Source organism: Protopterus annectens, chromosome 6.part0 (genome assembly GCF_019279795.1).
Source record: "Protopterus annectens isolate FY-2018-M chromosome 6.part0, PAN1.0, whole genome shotgun sequence".
In the NCBI taxonomy this organism is placed as follows: Eukaryota; Metazoa; Chordata; order Ceratodontiformes; family Protopteridae; genus Protopterus; species Protopterus annectens.
Genome location: NC_056737.1, coordinates 1,669,962,581 through 1,669,979,155, shown reverse-complemented (window position 1 = coordinate 1,669,979,155; position 16,575 = coordinate 1,669,962,581). Strand labels below are relative to the sequence as shown.

The 16,575-nt window shown below is 44.5% G+C and overlaps 1 protein-coding gene across 1 annotated transcript in view; it reads left to right on the top strand.

Annotated features, from left to right (window-relative positions):
* The window catches only part of MSH6 (mutS homolog 6), a 614,863-nt gene that overhangs the window by 410,493 nt on the left and 187,795 nt on the right, over window positions 1–16,575 (top strand). The window lies entirely within an intron of this gene.

Here is a 16,575-nt window from a genome sequence, read left to right as displayed (position 1 = left end):
CGTGTGATGAGGCTTTTGCAGATACTGGCGCTTGCCAGAATTTTATTGGCACTGACCCCTGCTACTTCGGAGACGATATAAGTTCCCCCACCATCTTCGGTTCCTCCTCCGATCTGTCTCGACGTTTCGAAGCCAGAGAGCTTGGAACTAATGATCATGGAGCCCTCCTGGCCGACACCTACGGTAGGTTGGTCAGCTTTGACCTCCCTGATGTCTTCGGTGCCAACCAAGGGGTCTTGGTCGACGCTCGCCAGTTGGGTCCGGGGAGGATAGTTGGATCGACTTGTCAGTTCCAATTTTGCCTCTCTGGGTTTCGGCTTGAGTGAACTTTGCTCCAACCTCGGAGCCCTCTGTTCTGGTGCTGGAAGAGTCCCTTGTATCCTTGGATCTCGGGGATTCCTCGCATTGGGTCCGAGGGGCTTTTGAGGCCTTGAGAAGGGTATTGTCCACGCCGACAACTACACAGTCAGTACCAGCAGCTCTCCCTCTAAAAGCACCAGTGTCTACCTCTACAACACACGCTCCTTTAAAGTGTAGAGACCCTGAGCCTCAAAGCCCCATTGGGGTGACCCTTGCTCTCCAAGAAGCTCCCACTGAAGAGGTTCCCAGGAAGAGACTTTGCAAAATGAAGCATCTGGACTCCTCACAGGAATACGTCACTTCGGATACTGACTTGGATGAGTCAGAAGGGTCTCCAGTCCCCCCTCAGAGGATATCTCAGTCACAGATATCTTAGACATTCTTTAACAGCGGGGTGGCTGGAAATCCCTTAACCCTACTGACGAGTCAGTCCTCCTGAAGGCTTTTGGGTCTCAACCTTCCACCTCTTGGGTGTCTCCACCCTTTGATGAGTTGATTGAGTTACTGTTTCGGAGGGCATGGGAGTCCCTGGATAACTGAGCCTGTTCCCAGGAGGTCCAATAAATGTATAACTTGCCATCAAGACAAAACTTTCTAACTGAAGGAGTGCCTGTTAACGCCATGGTGGTGGCAGCGGCCACCAAGAAGGAACTATCAGAAACTTCTATGTCTATTCATCCTCCTAATAGAGAGTCCAAGATCATGGACAGGTATGGGAAGCGTACGTTTAGTTCAACAGCTTTTGTCCTTCGATCCTTGAACTCTCACATTTCACTAGGTTACAAAGGGATGATCTGAGGGAACTAGGAGATGCCCTGTAGGGTTCAGTAGCTACGATGGTTTCAGACAAGGTAACTTCCCAGCTCTCTACTCTTAATTCTGTTGTGAACTCTTCCATGCGTCTGGTGTCGAATGCAACTGATGGAATGAGAAGAGCAGCAGGTACAGGAATTGCCCTTAAGAGACCATCCTGGATGCAGCTATGTTCCTTTGCAGAACCCTTTAAGTCTTCCTTTATTAACCACAGTTTTGATGGTTTATCCCTTTTTGGACCTAAACTAAAGTAAACCCTCACCAGGAGTTAGAAAGACAGATGGACTTTGTCTGCCGTCAGTACTTTTTTCTACCCCGATTAGACCTTACCCCAAAGGGGGGGGGGGTGGAAAGATGTGGTTCCGTAAATATCAAGGATCTTTCCAGGACACTCTTGGTGAACCCCCCTTTAGAGGTAGAGGAGAGGGAGTAATGGAAGATGCCGTCCACGCGGCAGAGGGGATCCGCAGAATCAGGGCGACAGTTCTTTGGGAAGCCCTATGATTGCTCCCAAGAGGAGGCCCGACTGTCCATGTCTGGAGGCAGTCTGGGGATGCCTTTCTTTGTACCCAGACGTCTGGCTAAAAATGAAAGAGAGCTGGGTACAAAGTATCATATCCAGAGGATACTAGAGTCCCTTTGCCATACCGCCCCCTCTTGTGAAAAAAATTGCAGATGTTCCACCCAGTCACAGGGAACAAGGAGCCATAGAGGTCCAAAGGTTGCTGGAAAAAGTCATCCAACCAGTCCCAGCAGACCACAGAGGATCTGTAACTTACTCAAGGTTCTTTTTACTTCCAAAGAAAACTGGGGACTAGAGACCTATTCCAGACCTCAGCAGACTAAACAAGTCGGTAAAAAAGACAAAGTTCCGGATGGTCACGCTACAGTCAATACTCCCCTTTCTGGGGAAAGACAATTGGATGCGCTCGATAGATCTCCAGGATGCTTACTACCACATAAAAATGGACAGGCCATCCAGGGATCATCTACGCTTCCACTTGGGAGCCAGTCATTATCAATTTCGCTTTCTGCCCTTTGGTCTCACTGCAGCCTTTAGAGTATTCACCAAATGCATGGCAGTAGTAACGGCTCACCTGAGACGTTTGGGATTCAAGTTGTTTCCATACCTAGACGACAGGCTCCTCTTTGACACCACCAGGCATCCACTCCTACATGCAAGGGACACTACTTTAAATCTCTGCAGTCAACTGGGGATTACCATAAACTCAGAAAAATCTGCCTTGTCGCCATCGCAACAGACCGTTTTTATAGGAGCAAAACTAGATACAGTCTCAATGACCTTAAGTCTTCCTCCAGAAAGAGTTTGTCTTTTATGAAAACAAATCCTAGACCTGCTTCTAAAGACAAAAGCCCCAGTCTCAATGATATTCAAATTGCTAGGAACGATGTCGGCAGTGATCATTGCCATTCCTCTGGGTCAGATGCATATGCGAGTATTACAGTGGCTCCTGTTCTCTCATTGGTCCTTTCAGGAACTTTCCATGTCACACCAAATCATAATGAATACGTGGAAGGAGGACCTTCAGTGGTGGCTGATGAGCAACTCTAGGCCGTTCATTTGTTCTACCCACTCCTATAGCCAAGGTGAGCACGGGTAGTTCCTTGATAGGGTGGGGGGTAATTATCAGGGAAGAACAGCCCAAGGCATGTGGAAGAAGCACGAGGCCCATCTGCATATCAGTGTTCTGGAGAATGAGAGCGGTACTCCTAGCGTTGCAGTGCTTTCAAGACACACACCGTCTGGGAACAGTTGCAATTCAGATAGACAATATGTCAGTGGTCTGGTATATAAACAAGGAGGAACCAAATCTTATCACGTATGTTGAGAGGCCCTGAGAGTATGGCAGTGGACAACTTCCACCCAGCGCTTTCTGATAGCAACACACATCCGAGGAAATCCAGTGTGATAGCAGACAAGCTAAGCAGGGCAATTCTCTTGCCTCACGTGGGGTCCCTAAAGAAACAAGTACCGGAAAGGATCTTCCTCAGATGGGGCCAGCCTTGCTGTGATGTCTTTGCAACCCCAACAAACACGAAATGCAGCAGCTACTTTGCCCTAATCCCCCCACTGGGGGATGCCCCAAGGAATGTACTTGTGCACAATTGGCCCCTGGGTCTCCTTTAGGCCTTTACTCCTTTCTCTCTAATACCCAAAGTATTACAGAAAGCAAAGACCCTGGGAAGGACCATAATCATAATAGCCCATTACTGGCCTCGTCAAGTTTGGTTTCCCTTCCTTCAGCCTCATCTTTTGCAAGAACCTTGGATCCTGGACCCGGTTCCCAATCTTCTGACCCATTCATCGGGGTCTCTTCATCCTTCCCTTCACTCCCTCAAACTGACAACTTGGCTGCTCCAATTCCAAACATAGCCAGGATTCGCAACCTTTCAGCCGAGGCTCAACATATTTTAACATCCTCTCATAAATCATCCACCAGAAAGTTGCATCTTAGGAAATGGAAGGGATTTTCTATGTGGGCATCTCAGAATGATATTGATCTGTACCTAGCTTCAATTTCATCCATTCTGGAGTTTCTGACTAAACTTTTCAATGAAGAGTCCGCTGCAGCTACCATTAGAGTTCAATTAGCAATCTCGAACTTTCATCTTTGTGTCCAGGGTTCCAATGTCATGTCACATCGACTCTCTAAAGCCTTTCTCGAGGGTACTATTCACTTGAGACTACCAGTCAAAACTCCAGCCATGCCATGGAATCTAAATTTTGTTCTTTCCTGAATTATACTACCCCTTTTCAAACCAGTCTCATCATGTGATCTGAAATCTCTCTCATGGAAGACCATATTTTTAATAGCTATCACTTCTGCTCGGAGGATTTCAGAGTTACAGGCCTTGACCATCAAACCTCCTTATCTGATTTTCCATAATGTCAGTCTCTCCCTCAGAACTAATCCATTTTTACCCAAAGTTTGTTCAGAGACCAATCTCAACCAATCTATTGAATTGCACGTTTTCTTCCCTAAATACGCAAATAAGATGGAACATATGCTGCACAAACTTGATGTTCATAGGCAACTCTGATTTTATTTGGACAGGGCCAAAGATTTCAGAAAAACAGAACAGCTCTTTGTCTCTTTCGGAATCAAAAAAGGTGTTCCAGTGACAAAAGGTCACCTTGTCAGGATCGTTATCAGATTGTATTTCCTTCACTTACAGTTCCGTGAATGCTCCATTACAACAAAAAATAAAGGTCCACTCTACTAGAACTGCATCTGCCTCATCAGCCTTCTCTGCTACGTTACCATTAGATACTGTTTGTGCAGCAGTTACCTGGTCAATGCCTCATACCTTCATCACTCATTACAAAGTAGACTGCTTCCTTTGGTTCCACTGTTCTGATGAACATTCTTCCATGAGCCACCCGAGAAAGATGGTGCTTGGGATGCTACCCATCAGCGAGAGAGAACAACTTCACATAAAGAAGTTATGTACTCACCATAATATTCCATATGAGTTGTTAAATCTTGACTTCATTCTTACGTCCCATCCTCCAACCCCCGTCCAGTCTACTTCAGGTCCGAGTCTCTTATTTATGCTGTATTGTCTCTTATCCAGTTCTTAAGGTGGCATATTAATAGTCATAGGTAGCCAGTTGGCAGTAAACAAGATCTGAGGGAAGTCCAAGGTGTGTCATGGGATAGGGAGTTTGCCTCAAGCTGGTTGAAGACCTCAAGCTTTTGCATTTGGCCGAGTTGGAGCGGAGTATCGGCTCCGAACCCATCAGTAAGAATGAAGGCGAGGTGAACAACTCACATGGAACGTTACGGTGAGTACATAACTTCTTTTTAAATAAATATGCCTTTGAATTCAAAGGGACTTCATTTCACAAGTGTTTATATATTAAATTGTATTAAATTCTCTCTCCTTGCATCATTCTCCCTTCCTCTCACATATTCCCTGCCTTGCCCTCTTATTTACACCTAATTTATTTTTCCCCAATGACTTGTACATCTTGTATATATGCAAATGTCAGTTTATAGTATTGCACTCAGTGTATGCTAGAATAGTGCTTAACACATGCATGCATGCCTTTTCATCAAGTGGTCTACATTTTTACTTTGATCTCTACCCAGTAAATTCAGTCAGCTGTGGCCACTTTGAATGAAGTTAAAAACAAGCACTAGTTAAAAATTAAAGGAATCTGTTGGGTGGACAGAAAACATAGATGATTACTTTCAGTGTACTGGCCATCAGTCATTTTTCAAAAATGTACTGTTATCAAGACATGAGAAAGATGCCTTGGAGTAGGCATGTGAAGATCAAAAGGCAGAGATGAAGTACAGAGGGGAAGCACCCTGTGGAGGTGACTGATATTAATGAACAAACATGAGCTCTCAGGATTCAATTTGAACTGAATGTCTGTGAAGGTATCTGATGCAAATAAGATTACAAGAGAACACAGGAACATTTCTTCTTAAGTGTGGGGTTGACACCTCCTTACTTCAGCAGGAATCACAACAGTCATTTGTCTCTGAATGACTTCAGAAATTGTGATGTGTGAGGGCAGGTGAATAACAATGAGCCAGATTGTTTTTCATTAGAAAGGGAAAGGCATAATAAGGAATGTCAGTGATTCCATGTGAAAGTAACTGCAGACATAGGGACTCCTATGTAAATGAGTGTGCTTGATTTTTGAGAGAGAGAGACAATGGAAGAACAGGTTTGACAAAAGGTAATGGGTTGGCAGTTGTCTCTCAGGTAGCGATCACCCCCCCCCCCCCATGGGTGTCCTAAATTGTGCTAGCTGATGTCTTTAGATAATACTATTTATTTAGCTAAAGTAAGATCTATCAAACTAGGTTATGTGGAAGAGAAAATAAGCATTTTGCTCAGTTTCTGATTTAAAATACAAACGCATCATCATTCCATCAGAGAAATGTGTGTATATTTGAGTGTGATTCATTTGGAATTGTACAGTCTTATGACTTTTTATACCATTACTAGCTTCTCATGAACCATGCTACCCAAAGTACAAGGAGAATTCCGTTCTTTAAATGAAACTTATAAAAAAAGTCAACTGAACTGCTAGCTCTGAGGGCATAGAGGGTTAAGCCCTGACTATGGCTAAGTTGGCCAGAGTTTGATTAATAGCTCAAGTGCCTGAAGCTGGCGGGGAGAATGTGTGTACTGTGGGAAGGGGACACTGGTATTACGTGCTGTAACAGCCTTTTGGGGGAAGGGGAGCAGTTCAACCTGGAGGTGTGTAGTTCACCAAGCCACCAATGGAAGGTGGCATGCTCACGGGAATGCAGTTGCATAGGGAATGGTGTTGTGGTGACAGTGTTGATGCAGGTTACTTGTTCTCCCACACAGTAGGGGAAGTTCAGATGCCCTGGCCAAATTCCCCCAGTACTGTAACTATTATCATGGGAGTCCTGAAAACAGGCCACCAGCCTAGCATGACTAACCCAGTTAAAGGATAAACAAACAAATAAGTGACTGCATAAACTCTGCTGTACCTGACTGGATGAAAACCAGATCTTTTGTAAAAGAAAGCCACCATAGTGGACTTCAGGTATAAGCAGATTGTAAAACAAGAGGAAGAAACTGTTGCCCAAAAGCAAGAGGGATATCAATGTGCAGAGGAAGAGTTCTGTCTAAAGCCTAAACAAGAAAATCAGAAATCTTGTAAGGTCTTCTAAAGCAAACTATGAAACTAAAATTGCATATCTAGCCAAGTTTAACCATAACACATTATTTAACTAGGTCCTAAGTCTAAAAGGGAATGCACAGCTATGTGCCAAACTGGTTGTAGGATGGGCTCACTGATACTACACCAGAAAATATCACCAACCTGCTAGCTGACAGATTCAATGCAAACTTCACCCACCATCCCCACCTACCGTTCCTGACACCAGCTCTCTGCCTAGTATCTCTAGAGAACAGGTCATGTCTACACTCACCAAAGCCAAAAACAAGGCCCCGGTGGGACATGATAATATCCCAAGTTATTTACAAAACAATCTAAAACAAGACCTAGTGAACCCACTTGGCATTCTCTTTAATCATAGCTTGAGAACTGGCTATGTTCCTGCAGAATGGAGAACAGCAACAGTAATCCCTCTGCACAAAGGTGGGCCATCATCTGACCCTGGGAACTGCAGACCTACAAGTCTAATCAGCTTGATTTACAAGGCCATGGAAAGAATAATCAAAGACCTTATCAAGGACATAAACGACCTCCAAACCTTGGACCCAACCCAGTTCGGCTTTAAGGATAGATCATGTTTATTAAATGCGATAGACTTCTTTGAGAATGTCACCAAAGCCATGGATGAATGTAAGACAGTGCACACAGCCTATCTCGACCATGCCAAGGCTTTTGACACAATTCCCCAGTCTGGCATCATTGAGAAACTCTCCCAGCTGGGGATTAATCCTTGCGTTACTAGATGGTTAGCTAGTTGGCTCAATGACAAAACACACACTGCCAAAATTGGTGAATCCACCTCAACCGGTAGACCTGTCACCAGTGGAGCACCACAGGAGTCTGTGCTTGGGCCCCTTACTATTTGGCATCTATTTCTCAGAAGTCCATGCCAAAGCAGATGGCCTGTGGCTCAGCAAGTTCACTGATTGCAAACTGGAAGAGGTAAGGAAAACCTTCTACATAGTGCAAGTCGTAAGGAAGGGCATAGAATTCACGTTGGGATGTTGCAACTCCACTGTACTCAACCCTCATCGGGCCACTAATAGAGTACTATGCACTCTTTTACAGGTACCTCACCACACACTTGCAGCATCTGGAGAGACCTCAGAGGTTTCTCACTAAGAAAATACAGGGATTCCAAGCCATGACCTACATTAACAGGCTGAAAGCCCTGTCACTTTACTGTGTATCTTATAGGCTGCCGAGTGTTGAATTGTGACTGGCCTACAGGGCAGTCTGTGACCCTGCCCTAATAGAAGTGCTGCACATCCGCAAATCAAATGGGACAAGAGTCGCTCACTGTAGGGATCTTAACCTAGCCTGTGACATTAACAGAGCACCACTCAACATGTTAGTGCAAGAAATGTGGACAAAGCCTAAAATAATGGGGGGACAAAAAATAGGGACAGCTTTTTAAACATTGCTGTTGTAAACTTAGAAAGTAGCAAGGATAACAGAATTTGTGTCGTGCATTTTCTGAAGGATATGAAATCTGAAACTCAGATGCGTCATTATTTAGTGAATTCAACCCTCCCTGATTTGCCAGAAAACTTCAGGAACACTCCAAAAATGTGAGGCAAAAATCAGCACATTCTGCAAATCTCTGGACAGTTGAAAGCTATGCTTCAATAGCAAAAAAAAGGCACCTTATTGTATTAAGCTGATCAGGGATTGGTTTATTACAGATCCACTCCTACACCATACCCAGCTCTTTCATAAATAAATGGACCTTACTTTGAGCCAAGTGGCCCAATACACAACCATTCGGGTCCCGTTTCTGTGCCTTGCCCCACGATCCTCCACTCTTGCATTCAAACCCAAGCATTGTACGCTCAGTGTGTGATCTAAACAGTAGTGAACTGCTATAGTTTGAAAGCAAAGCAGTAACTTTAAGCTAAAGCCTGACCTGTGAAGTGCTCCATGTAGACAGGGTGTAAACTGTAGCAACTGTTTGCAAATTGCTACAGTTTATATCATGCTTGCATGGAGCTCTACAGCACTCAAGTTTCAGTTAACCTAAGAGAGATTTGTTGTAACATTTAAACTGTAGCAATTTGCTTGCTACAATGTAGCATGCAGTTGCTACAGTTTAGATTACACAGGGACCGTTAAAGCACTCTGGTTTGACCGCAAATGCAATGCCGGCTTTTAACAGCTGGGATTGCATTGGAGATCGGGATCAGCTGATTGCACCCCTAAAGAGTTTGAAAACAAGGCAGTTGCCCCTCTTGCTCCACCATAACTACGCTGGCACTCCTCTTTTATGAGTTACATCTTACAGAAAGAAATACAACATATATAAAGTATTGTATGCAATAAACTTACCGTCGCATATTGCCTACTCAGGTGATCTCTGCCGAACATACAAAGCTATGTCAAACCCAGAGCTATTGGACATGTTCCAATCCCAATCCCTCCGAGCTACATGCTCTAGGGACCTAAACCTTGTCATCACAATAAACAGAACATGCCGGAGGGATAGATTCCTGTCCCATAGACTTCCCATACTCTGGAATAAACTACCTATCTATATCGAACAAAGCTCCTCATTAGCAATCTTCAAGAAAAATCTTGATTGGATGGGAAATAGGAAATTCACCCCGGGGATCACCTCTGTGGCTCTGCTTGACAGTGGCACAGGAAAATAATTTTCTTGGGTGGCAAAAGCCAGGGTACCTTTTTGGCTGGGCTTGTATAGGCCCCGGGGCCGATAGCCTAGTACCTACCTATGACAGAAATCCTCGACCATTTACTAAAGCAATGTCGGTTTACAAAGGGGGCGGCAGAAATATGATGCAAAGTCATAGATTTTTTTTTTAAGAAATGTAAACACACCAATAAAATGCAGAAAGTGAAAAGTCCCTTGAAGTGTAAACAAGATCCAGAAAACCAACACTGGGGAAGGAGATTTAAGCAGCAGCGCATGCATGAAGTAAGCATATCAGACAGGATTTAATGAGTGCTGTAGTCCTAAACTCTAAGCGGACTTCAGCTCAATAAATCGCTACGTGTGATAAATTTATTTCATGCATGTCTTTAAATTCTTGAAAGTGATGCCCTTTGCTTTCCTGATCACACAGACATGAATTGCAGGGTATATACTTTGAAACATACTGCTCATTGAATCTTTGTTCATATGATTCTTTTCAGTCTGGCATCATAATCTGAATAGCAGATGCCACTGTTCTGATTCATAAGCAGTCTAAGTTCATAAACACTTACTCTAAAACAAGTAAACCGTTAAGTAAACTGCATCAATCGTTTGGAAGGCCTGTTCAACCCACTAAAAAAAGAAGAAAAAGAAATCAGCATGATCAGTAATCAGCCACAGATACCCTTGGCTAAAAAAGTTCTGAATAAATATTCACTGGAAAAATGGCAACAACACTTCATGAAAATAAAAACAATCTTTCACTTGCAAGCTCCATGGCAGTGCAGTATGTACTGATTTTCCCTCAGAGAGAGACATCCAGCAACATACCATTAAAAGAGAAGTTCCTTTATTGGGAAGGTGGGTGAAAAGCAGGACTGTATGCAAAAATTAGAAGAGGGTATGCTCAATTGCAGAGATGGCATTTCCTGGGTGAGTTCTACTGTAAAGTACTGGCAGAATTATGGGCAACTTTTCGGAAAATTCAAGTATGAGAGTAGTTTTAAGAAAGTGATTAGCTGCACCACTAGAAATACTATGGGAATCACCAGAAAAAAGAAAGCACATGCTTCCCCTTGCCTAAGTAATTATTTTGAGCAATAGAATCGACGGGAGGAAAAAAAGATTAGGGAGCAGTAATGATGCATATTAACCTGTAGTTGTCTTTTAAGAGCAGACAAGTTTCTTGGGCTAAGTGGAGTGAATCGTATAAAACCCATACTGAAAATGAAGTAGTTAAGATGGTCTTTCTTCCAATGGAATTTCTTAATGAAATGCTGGTATTAGAAAAATGTTGTCTAGTGAGATGCTGGGTGCTATCTGAGCATTAAGAATGGTTATTTAAGCTGTTTTGCTGTGTTAAACGACTAGAAAAAGCACATTTGTGAAATCTTGTATTTGTCTCCTTTGAGCCTTTTTTTTTATTGTTTTGGTATTAATTTAGTTGGCTTAGATGTACCTGTTGGATCTTCTGTTTTCTACAACTAGTTCAATGCTGCAAGATTTGTCACAACATAGCACTGATGAGTCAAATAATGGACAAGGAGTAGTGGGATGGTTGGACATTTAAGGATAGCAAATAAGGGATATAAATATTGACATTAAGAGATGGTGGTTGAGGCCTAAGATCACAAATTTGATTTTTTATTTTGATGTTTGACAGGGCAGTGGTAACCTGTGCTCCATTGCTGACCATTTTCTTATTAAATGAGTCTGAAAGTATGGGGTCAGCTTCATAATTGTTTCGTTGCAAGGACACACTTCCGATCATTTGTTCTTGTGTAACATTTCTTGTTTTGAAGATGTTTGCCTCAGTACCTGTCCCTGGAGTAGTATCACAAATCATGGCCAGATTTTATTCTTCGTGCTGGTAGAGTTTGATACTTGTATGGAGCCATGAAAAACAGCATCCACTTCACGTGTCATTAAAACATGTTTTTATTAAAATAAGGATGCCTCAACTGATTTTGCAACCAAGGCTTTTTGAAGAATAAACAGTGCCAATAAAATATTCTTAAAATGCATACATTCAGCCAAGTGACCCTATCTTAATGTATCATTTGCTACAACCAGCAACATACCTAAAACAGTGTTGTAATATGAACACTGCAGAATGTTACATTTTGTTTTCATTAAAAAGGGCTTCATGTCAATTTCATTCAGACTATCTCTTGAAGTTCCTAATTTAAAAGTGTTCATGGTGACTCCTAATTTAGAAGTCAGCAAGTTTTCTCCATATGTTGTGGTTCACTGAAGGATAAGCAGTAGCAAGCACTGCTCAGCAGCTAGCCTTAAAGGAGAACTGCACCCACAGACTCAAACAAAATGTTTATTTCATTATGGTTTGGTGTTTCCTACATTTTAACACCACTCTGGGACTATAGAGCTTTTTAGATATTTGTTTACTCAATTTCTGATTCTGACCACATGGGATCTGGCATCTTGAAATAATTCTGATTGTCTAGATTGCCTCTAAGTATCCCAGAATGCATTGTTTGTCTCCAAAAAATTGCATCCCGTCTGCCACTTTTTCACTAACGCTCCTGTCAGTGCACTAATTTTACAGGCATTCACTGCTGTGTTAGTCACCTACGTTTGGTTAAAATTGTATCCTTTTTCAATGACTACTTCAAACACAAGCAGTGCAGATGCTACAGAACAGAAATGAAAAGTGCATTTTATTGCTCTGTCTTCTTAGAAATGCTAACTTGATTTTTTTTTTGTGAAGGCTAAAATCTAGTTCAAGTTATCTCCCCTCCCCCTTCACACCTACCTTCCCTAGCTGTCAATGAGCTAACATGTCATTGACAGCGCACAGCAGGTGACAGACTAATGTACTGTTTTCTTGTCAGCCTTTCCTTCCTTACAGTAGGAGACGTTTTCTTGTTGCACTCCTGTCAAATTTAGAACCAAGCTCCATAGCACTGGAAATAATCACTGCTTTGCAAAGCATCAAACTCCCACTTCTTTTTCCTTCCTGTTTGGTTAAATAGCTAACAATTGATGTACTATAAACACACACACTTGCCCCTTGCTTGCATTCACACACACTTGCCCCTTGCTTGCATTCACACACACTTGCCCCTTGCTTGTATTCACACACACACACTTGTCCATTGCTTGCATTCACACACACACACTTGCCCATTGCTTGCATTCACACACACACACACACACACACACTTGCCCCTTGCTTGCATTCACACGCGCGCGCACACTTGCCCCTTGCTTGCATTCACACGCGCGCGCACACTTGCCCCTTGCTTGCATTCACACGCACACACTTGCCCCTTGCTTGCATTCACACGCACACACTTGCCCCTTGCTTGCATTCACACGCACACACTTGCCCCTTGCTTGCATTCACACGCACACACTTGCCCCTTGCTTGCATTCACACGCACACACTTGCCCCTTGCTTGCATTCACACGCACACACTTGCCCCTTGCTTGCATTCACACGCACACACTTGCCCCTTGCTTGCATTCACACGGACACACTTGGCCCTCCCTTGCTTGCATTCACACGCACACACTTGGCCCTCCGTTGCTTGCATTCACACGCACACACTTGGCCCTCCCTTGCTTGCATTCACACGCACACACTTGGCCCTCCCTTGCTTGCATTCACACGCACACACTTGGCCCTCCCTTGCTTGCATTCACACGCACACACTTGCCCCTTGCTTGCATTCACACGCACACACTTGCCCCTTGCTTGCATTCACACGCACACACTTGCTTGCATTCACACGCACACACTTGCTTGCATTCACACGCACACACTTGCTTGCATTCACACGCACACACTTGCCCCTTGCTTGCATTCACACGCACACACTTGCCCCTTGCTTGCATTCACACGCACACACACTTACCCCTTGCTTGCATTCACACACACACTTGCCCCTTGCTTGCATTCACACACACACTTGCCCCTTGCTTGCTTGCATTCACACGCACACACTTGCCCCTTGCTTGCATTCACACACGCACACACTTGCCCCTTGCTTGCATTCACACACATACGCACACACTTGCCCCTTGCTTGCATTCATTCACGCACGCACACACTTGCCCCTTGCTTGCATTCATTCACGCACGCACACACTTGCCCCTTGCTTGCACACACACACACACACACACACACACACACACACACACACACACTTGCTCCTTGCTTGCCTTCTCACACACACTTGCCCCTTGCTTGCATTTACACACACACACACACACACACACACACACACACACACACACACACACACACTTGCCCCTTGCTTGCATTTACACACACACACACACACACACTTGCTCCTTGCTTGCCTTCTCACACACACTTGCCCCTTGCTTGCATTCACACACACACATACACACACACACACACTTGCCCCTTGCTTGCATTCACACACACACTTGCCCCTTGCTTGCATTCACACACACACTTTCCCCTTGCTTGCATTCACACACACACACACTTTCCCCTTGCTCACACACACACACACACTTTCCCCTTGCTTGCATTCACACACACACACACTTGCCCCTTGCTTGCATTCACACACACACACACACTTGCCCCTTGCTTGCATTCACACACACACTTCCCCTTGCTTGCATTCACACACACACTTGCCCATTGCTTGCATTCACACACACACACACACTTGCCCCTTGCTTGCATTCACACACACACACACACACTTGCCCCTTGCTTGCATTCTCACACACACACACACTTGCCCCTTGCTTGCATTCTCACACACACACACACACACACACACACACTTGCCCCTTGCTTGCATTCATACACACACTTTCCCCTTGCTTGCATTCACACACACACACACTTTCCCCTTGCTCACACACACACACACACTTGCCCCTTGCTTGCATTCACACACACACACACTTGCCCCTTGCTTGCATTCACACACACACACACACACACACACACACACACACACACTTGCCCCTTGCTTGCATTCACACACACACACACACACACTTGCCCCTTGCTTGCATTCACACACACACACTTGCCCCTTGCTTGCATTCACACACACACACTTGCCCCTTGCTTGCATTCACACACACACTTGCCCCTGCTTGCATTCACACACACACACTTGCCCCTGCTTGCATTCACACACACACACTTGCCCCTTGCTTGCATTCACACACACACACTTGCCCCTTGCTTGCATTCACACACACACACTTGCCCCTTGCTTGCATTCACACACACACACTTGCCCCTTGCTTGCATTCACACACACACACTTGCCCCTTGCTTGCATTCACACACACGCACGCACTTGCCCCTTGCTTACATTCACACACACGCACGCACTTGCCCCTTGCTTGCATTCACACACACGCACGCACTTGCCCCTTGCTTGCATTCACACACACGCACGCACTTGCCCCTTGCTTGCATTCACACACACGCACACACTTGCCCCTTGCTTGCATACACACACACACTTGCCCCTTGCTTGCATTCACACACACGCTTGCCCCTTGCTTGCATTCACACGCACGCTTGCCCCTTGCTTGCATTCACACGCACGCTTGCCCCTTGCTTGCATTCACACGCACGCTTGCCCCTTGCTTGCATTCACACACACGCTTGCCCCTTGCTTGCATTCACACACACGCTTGCCCCTTTCTTGCATTCACACACACACGCTTGCCCCTTTCTTGCATTCACACACGCACGCTTGCCCCTTGCTTGCATTCACACACACACACTTGCCCCTTGCTTGCATTCACACACGCACACTTGCCCCTTGCTTGCATTCACACACGCACACTTGCCCCTTGCTTGCATTCACACACGCACATTTGCCCCTTGCTTGCATTCACACACACACACACACACACACACAAACACTTGCCCTTTGCTTGCATTCACACACGCACTTGTCCCTTGCTTGCATTCGCATGCACACACACACACTTGCCCCTTGCTTGCATGGGACACCAGAAGGCAGCATTCACACACAAACACACATCGATTTGAGAATGAAGACTGCAGCATTAGATATAAAACAGAATGGAGCAGCAGCAGTAACAAATCAATATAACCCAGCAGCAGCAAACACAAAAGAACTAGGCTACATTATAAAAAGTTGGCAGCAGCATATAATATTGAAGCATGTGGTAGGTACCCTCACAAACAGAAAGCATAAACTATATCACTATGCACTGAGAAACTCAGAATCCCTAAATGTCATGGCTAGGAATGCATACAAACAGGGGCTCTTAAGACTTATCTTACCAATGAAGTACAAAAATGCAGGAGAAGATGCCGGCGATCCAAACTTTCCAGAAGTCCCTCCAACGAATGCACTCAACAGGATACACTTACAATAAAAAGTAGTTCCACATAGCACCAGCTAGTTTTTATTAGATTGAGTGGGCTGGGCAAGGCAGCTCTGACATCACAATGTGGGAGGTCCACTGACTCTTCTACAGAGCATGCAAATCAGGCAGTGCTTACGTCACTTTGGGGGAAGAAACGTTCCTGTAACTAGAGCAGGAGCTCTGGCAGATGACATCATCATTTAAGAGCCAGCTAGAGGATTTTCAACTTGGTTTTCAAAGTGAAAGTAAAACAGTATGGAAAGGTAGCAAGCTTGAGGTAAAACAGTTGAGTGGATTACTTTTTAAAGCTGCGGTTCTGATTTTTTGAGGTTGTATAACTAACAGTGATGAAAAGAGACTGCAAGTTGAGCAGTCTGCTTGAATATTCCATTCCTGTTACCATAACTTAGAGTTAGGAAAGGGCATGTGCCTGTAGCCTAACTTCCAGAAATTTAGCTGTCCCTGGATAGCTGGTCTCCTCCCATTTCAAAGATGTAAGTATGATCCTCAGAAAATGAGGGAGACTACTACTGTGTACCTTTTTCAGTGTACCCCCCCCCCCCCGTGAATTGCTTTGCCATAAGTCTGCTGATTCCTTCAAGCAGTTTTCATATCAGTAAGTACCCAGTTTGAGAGAAGAAAAAAAAATGCTATTTGTCATTTGTAATTGCAATATATTGCGTGTCTTTGG